At 47.6% G+C, this 7247-nt stretch overlaps 1 non-coding gene across 1 annotated transcript; it reads left to right on the top strand.

Annotated features, from left to right (window-relative positions):
* The first annotated feature begins 3626 nt into the window (after positions 1-3626).
* Positions 3627-3791, top strand: LOC148671436 (U1 spliceosomal RNA). The gene has a single exon (XR_015938651.1). It is a non-coding gene; the product is annotated as a U1 spliceosomal RNA (small nuclear RNA).
* Positions 3792-7247: the final 3456 nt, after the last annotated feature.

Below are 7247 nucleotides of genomic sequence, written 5' to 3'. Positions count from 1 at the left end.
AATGGGAATAGGAGTTCTTTTTTTTAATGTCGCGTTTCTACTTTATTAGAGAGAGGCACTGAACTTTGGGGAACGTGACATCCACCCAGTATTACTAGTAGGTTGATAAATATAAATGTTCTTTTTCCCCCCGTATGATACCTCGCGAAATATAACGATGGCCAACTCCTTAAGTCGAAATTTAAACCCTTATCAGCTACAAGACAATCCGTCAGCATCGCCGCGGCCCGAAGCGCGACCTTCGGTATGACGTTAACGGAAGGGGGTAGGGTAAGTACGTCACAGCCGGGGGAAGCCCCTATCACGTGAGAGGGGTGCGGCGGGCGACGAGAAGTTGATTTGCGTGGGGTGTGGAAACACTACACGACCGGGCAAGCGAGCCGTTTTTTTTTTGTTTTGTTTTTTCCAGAACATCAGAACAACCGCAGAGATGACCATCGATCCACCTCCGGACGTTTCCTTTTTTGTCCTCTTTGGCCTCCAAAATAAAATAAAAAACTGGGATCCATCATGGCGTTGCCAAATTAAAACGTCAACCACTTTTCGGGCTTTCGTGCTGTCCATGATGAAACCGTCATGGTTGTGTAAGCATACGTTACGTCACAGTTTTTTTATATAGCGCCTTTCACAACAAGAATGCCCCAAGGCCCCGAACAAAGGAGTTGTTCCACACCCCCGCCACCCTCTGTGTACAGAAGAGCCTCCTGTCCTGACTCCAGTAGGAAATGTCACCTGGAGGCAACACACCGGCTTCTTTTAACAGATGACCTCGGGAATCGGGAACAACGGAGCTGTGTGCGGCCGTCTGTACGGAGGGGTTCAGCGCGGGGGGGCTCCGGGCTCGGGTCTGGACCCGGGGGGGGGGGGGACTGCCTGTGTGGAGTCTGCATGTTCTCCCTGTGTTCTCCGGGTCCAAAGACAGGCTTTTGGGCTAATTGGCTTCTGGGAAAACTGGCCCTGGTGTGTGTGTGTCCTGTGATGGAGTGCTGTCCTGTCCAGGGTGTGTGAGTGAGTGTGTGTTTGTCATGTGATAGACTGGTTCCTGTCCAGGGTGTGTGAGTGTGTGTATGTCCTGTGATGGACTGGTGTCCTGTCCAGGGTGTGTGAGTGAGTGTGTGTGTGTCCTGTGATGGACTGGTGTCCTGTCCAGGGTGTGTGAGTGAGTGTGTCTGTGTCCTGTGATGGACTGGTGTCCTGTCCAGGGTGTGTGAGTGTGTGTGTCTGTGTGTCCTGTGATGGACAGATGATTCCAAGCCTGGACACCCATGAGACACTGGCTTCCTCAGAAGACTCTCACGGAGGGCACACTGTCCCTAACCCGGGTCCAGAAGAAACTAAAGTGATCTATAATTCCTGCGCCTCGAAAGGGGTTTATGACGTCTATGTCCGGCGCCCGCGCCCGCGGACCGGCGGTTCTGCGTCGCGCTCCGCAGCTCGAGCTTCGGTGCGAGGCAGGGCGGGAGGGAGTCGATGTGGCCTCGGCGCCATCTTTGCTGGTGAGTCAATTGTGACCGTTGCGGTACAATAAACCATCAATAAACCTTTTCCCACCCCGTCCAGTATTTCTGTCGCGGCCCACGTCCCTTACAATCGACAAACTATAAAAAAAACAGTAGCCCTTCGCAACATTACACGCCATTTTTTTTTATTTTAAACGTCCGCTAGATACGCAGGTGGCTCGATACCTGTCTTATCCTCGCCGGCGTCTTTATACCGGCAAGTGAATTTTATTTGGGGTCCCTCAGAATTGTGACAGAAATGTCAGTGAACCACAATAAAAAACGAAACTTTTTTTTTAAAGGCGGTGAATTGATTTTCTGAGTAACCGTGTAGCGACTAACGTAAGGAATAAAAAGTTGTCTTTCCCTACGAAGACGTTTTGGTACAGGACTTTCTTTAAATATCAGTTGTGCATAGCGTTTTACAAAAAGTTGATGATGATCTTGGAGATAATTGCAAAGGAAAATTGAGATAACTACCAAAACATTACGTGTGAAACGACAGGACAGAACTTTGAACCCACAAAGAAACAAAGGTATGAAATATTGCCTCGTCATGGGGGGTTGATAATTGTAGTAAGTGTTCCTAATTTTCGTAAAGAAATGTATATTATGGGAGTCACACGTGAGATTTAGTGTATATACGTTTCATATTGTGCATATATACGGGGTTAAAAAGTGGAATGAGTATGATTATAAACTCGTGTGTCCTATAATCAGATAATTTTTGAACAAGCTTTGATTAGACAGGTGAAAAACAACATCAGATCCTTTTTTTTAATATATTCTCACGTCTGAATCTCAGCTTCTCCCCTCTGGCCAACAATTCAGGGCTCCCAGGTGTAGATCCCAAATTGAAACAAATATTAATTTGTTACCCAGTTAAACAGTTAATAGAAGTGAGTGACCAGGGTAAATAAAGGTGGGTCAGTGTAAACTGTTTATTCTGGACCAGACTTCGTCATGTGTGATATGTCATGACTTCTTATATTAAGTTTTATCTTTATATTTAGTTCTACATGTGTAATAGATGCGATGTGTGTCCATAAAAAGGTTTCTCCAGGGGAAAATCAAGTTTGTTTTAAAACCGTGTTTCCTTTTTAGGGTACGTTTGCATGCCAAGTATGGGGTTTTTGCCTTTTTATCATATTTTGGATGTGAATCCGTGGTATTTTTGCTGAGACAAGTTGCCTTTCTTATACGCGGAGGGATCCGCTCGTGAGATGTCCGCTTGGTCCATTTCTGAGCTCAGTATAAGGTGTAGAAAGCATGACTGTCATCATAACCCGCCTCTCACCCAGGTGTGGAATAATGTTGTGACTATTGCTTCAGCAATAACATGCTGATTGCATGTTTCTAGATGGGTATAACAGAGATCTCAACTACTGAGGGGCCTTATTAATAAAGTCTCCACAGCCGAAGCGCTGTGTCTCTTTTCAGCTGGCGATAAACCTTTCCTCGATGCAGTCCAGATGTCCATTCGGCACTCCCTAGACAAATAGGCACCAATGGATGACCATTGATCATGATAGCCAGGCTTAGCTAAGTGCATCCCCATCTGGGAGCTGTCCATTATCAAAAGAAAACATCTTAAATCAACCTGCATGAATACTTTCTCTGTGGCTGCACCACAAAGATGGAGGGTGAGATGGGGCCTCATTTAGGACAGAATACCACCGCCTAATTCTGTCTTATTAACAAGCATTGCCGCTACAACGGCATCTCTCCTGTCAAACTTCCTCCTGACGTGTTTGACAGGATCTGGGCCGTGGTGAACAGTGGGAAAGACGCCCTGTGGAGAGTGAGGAACATGGGGCTGTTCAAAGGCATCGAGGTCCCAGCAGGTAGCCTGGCCCTGTCCATCACCCGAGAGAACTATTACCTCAGAGATCTGTGGAGAGAAGGGAGGGAGGAAGCAGAAAATCTGTGGGAAATTGAGAGCATAGGTCAATATCTCAAGAAACTGTGAAAAACATTATCATGTTTAAGTAAAGAATGTGATTTACACCAGAAAAAAATAAATTGTTGCTATATAACTGGTACTGTGTCAAAATGTAATGAGATGTGATCATATATACTGTTTTAAGTATGTATATTAATGTAAAGCTTTCTAATTTGTGATGTCCTGTATTTTTTTGTGAAAAGAAAATAAAGTTCTTAAAAAATCGATTCACCCAGGGTGAGGCTCGGCCATTGCACTCCGGCTGTGCTGACCCCTGCGAATTCCCCAAATGTGAGAATCTCGACTGCATGATTTCTGGTAGTGGGGGACTGCGTTCGCGCTCTCTCCTGATGTGCTTGGTCCAATATCAGATACGGGAGAGTCAGGACACCACGAGCTGCGATAGGATCCCAGTTCGAAAGGAGTCGATGCCACTGCTGGTTCCCGGTTTCTTTTAGTTAGAGGTCCGGAGAAGCATTTCAAGCTGGTTACACTACTCCTTCCGGACATTCATTCCCTTTTCAAAGTCAGTCGTTTTGCTGTTGTCTGCATTATTTAGGCTGATTATCGAGGTTAGCCTTTATTTGGTCATGGGGGCCTCGGTACTGTATGCTAATTCTCAAGACAGTTTTACCCGTTTTCTTATTGCTAGGTTCTGTACCAGTGCAGACATGTCAAACAGTGAATGGCTGTACCTCTATTGTATCCGTGCTCAATGAATGAAATCAGTAATAAATGAATATATGTATAGTTATACGAAAAACAAGTGGTTTATCGACTCATCTTCATTTGCAGATTTAGAGGCAGCTTCGATATTCGGGGGAGGCGTAAAACATGGTGCTGATCTTTGGAAAGCAGGAGGCAAAACTGACACGTTCTCATACAAGGAGCTGAAACCAGGCCACCTGGGTGAAGATCAGGTATCGTAACCGCTAGACCATATGGGAGCATACAGCCATGTTGTGCGTGCGTCATGTAAGCAAACTGTAATTGCTGCCTTCATGACCTGCTTGATGGAGAAAACACACAAGAGAGTTGGCACTCAGAGTGTCGAAGGGTTGATGTATACTAGGGCTCAGTTGAAATGCAGCGTCAGGACTTTTCCGACTAGTGTCACACAAAGAGAGTACATCCTTTCCTACTGGCTGTGTATGTCTCGGTAACTCGCTGTGATCGTATAGTGCTCAGAATTTGTGTTGTGGCCGCAACAACCCCGGTTCGAATCCGCATACTGGCAGAATAGGAGGAGTACTGCCTGACTGGATCATTGATGAACGACAGAGGCCACTCCGACCTCTTCTCGGTTTTCTTCAATGACTTACTAAGGATCTTCTTCACATTCGCCCATGCAGGAGAAGCCAGTTACACCAAAGCAAACGCAGGAAAGTGCATTTCAAGCAGAGACCAGGAGGGACTTGTTTACACCGAGAGTGGTCGGAGAATGGAACAATGCACCCAGCCCTGTTGCTGGAGCCGATTCTTGATGAGATCTTGGGCTCACTAAGAGGCCCCCGCTGGATGCTAATCTTTCTGTTGTTCTTGCAGGTCCTGCGCTGCTTTTGAGCCGACAGAGCTCGTCCTGGTCTGTCGGCACAGCCCAATTGCAAATGATCGGCTCCACGTACAGAAGGAACGTGCGTTTGGTACAAGAGTGCACGAAGGCACCGGAAATACATTGGGAACAAATGACCGGTCGTTCAAGACCTCTGTGAAGTACAGGAGCGTGCAAAACGAGGCTGCTTCCACCCGGTCTCGAACCGGGGACTTTTCGCGTGTTAGGCGAACGTGATAGCCGCTACACTACGGAAACCTGCAGGGACCGCTGCTGGTGTCTTGCTTGCGTTTCGGGCTGAGAAAGGGACGCGTCACTTTAGGCAAGGTGCGCTGGAGAGAGGAACAAAGGGCGCGATGAAACAAAATACCAAAACCCGGGATCAAACCAGGGACCTTTAGATCTTCAGTCTAACGCTCTTCCAACTGAGCTATTTTGGCGGTGCGGAGAGCCCACAGCCACCTGCTCCAGCCTTCCTGTGTTGCGGCATGAGCGCACCAAGAGTAGCGGGAGAGTGTTGCAGGAATGTCACTCTGAAGGAAAGCCACCCAGGTGCACCCTCTGAGCTCTGTTCAGCGCATCTTCCTCGCATGGACTCCTGCCTGCGACAGGCAGGAAACAATTAGCAAGAACAGAACGACACCCTGTGGGTGTCTCATGACCACACCTTAGGTTGTGACACGTGCAGGTGTGAGGGGTTGCCGGGCTACTTTGGAGCAGAGCTTGGGCGGAGGGGGGGCGGGAAAGCAGACAAAGAGGTGACACCTCAAGGTCTGCACGATCACAGCTCTCCGCCGCCCCAGGCTTCCGCTCGATAAGCTACTGGACACACCCGCCCCTCCTCACACAGACCGTGGAAAAGCCCCCGAGTCGGAGGGCTGTCTCTTCCTCCCAGGAGCTCTTGGACACGACGCACAGACAGGGCGCGGGGAGCCGCCGCCTGCAAACACGGCTCCAGGCAGGACTCCACTCCGCAGGAGCCGCAGAGCAGAGGAGATGGGTGCAGCTTAGCTCCTGTGCAGAGACCTGAGCTGTTGTTGCTGTGGATGCTGTCTTTTCTGTTCTCCGGGTAGGACATCAGGAAGCACATTGAAGCGCTGCGACATGCACTGTACAGATCCCGCCACTACTGGGCCCGATTTCCCCGGAACGAAACCGGGCGGAAACAGGCCCGTTTCGTTTGTTGTCACGCACACTGTTTGGGGATTCGCCTAGCGCTGTGATCGAACAGACCCACTCACCTCTTAGTGTGGCGGGATCTGCACAGTGGATGTCGCAGCATATCCTGCTTTCACTTCAATGCATGTCCTGATGTACCCTGGTCTCCCGCGTGACAGGTGGGGATACTTGCCACTATACTAACGAGGAAGACATCGCTCTCTGCTTAGTGTGTAAAACACTTACATGCAGCATTGTGGGTGCTGTGGTTTAAATGCTATTGGTTTGTGAACAGAATACCCCTATCCCAGTACATTGTGCCACATTAAATAAACACACGAGAAAAAGAGATTCAGAACGCAAAGCTGTGTCAGTGTTCTGTGTAAAAAATCGGTTTGAACATCATGGGAGCTGTTTTTAATAAGCTGCTGAGTAAAGAATATTTTAATCTTCCTGCTGTCAGTAGTATTGTGCATATAGTTGACTCTTACCTGAATGAAAACAGGACGCAAAGGAAGGGTTTCAGAATTCAGACAAAGCTTTATTCCCGTGCTTACAGTCTGGGTAATTAGAGACTGCGCTGTTATGCTTCCTATGGTCATATACGGGTTTTTCGCATGAAACCGTATTGAACAGTATTTCTCGCGTTGTGAACTTGTGTATCCATCAGTCCCCCGGGTTCCAGTTAGTGCGTAATTACGCATCGATGAAAAACCGGAGGTTTAAAAAAAGATAATTAGCTCACTGATACTTTGATGTAGAGGCTGTGGAAATATCCACGTCGTGGTCTTTAAAATGCATTTGGTTTGAAGGCGTTCTGTGCTTCCGTTGCGAAGATATGGACAAAAGAATATTCGTGCTTGGTCCAAAAAATGTAATATAAACGAAAAAGTAAAGGCTGAGAAAGCATTCACAATGTATTTTATGCACAAAGCAAGTATTCTCGCGATTCTAAGAGGTTTCGTGTAAACGCTACAGGCGTGGCAAAATCGTTTTCGAACTTCAAGCTAACTTTACCCCGGTAAAAAAGCAGCGTCGTATAAGAGGTGACGGAGCTGTCCTCTCAATAAGAAGGGTGCCAGCGAGCCTTGCTCTC

The sequence above is a fragment of the Lepisosteus platostomus genome, chromosome 5 (assembly GCF_059453375.1).
Source record: "Lepisosteus platostomus isolate fLepPlt1 chromosome 5, fLepPlt1.hap1, whole genome shotgun sequence".
In the NCBI taxonomy this organism is placed as follows: domain Eukaryota; kingdom Metazoa; phylum Chordata; class Actinopteri; order Semionotiformes; family Lepisosteidae; genus Lepisosteus; species Lepisosteus platostomus.
This window is presented reverse-complemented; position numbering and strand designations above follow the sequence as displayed.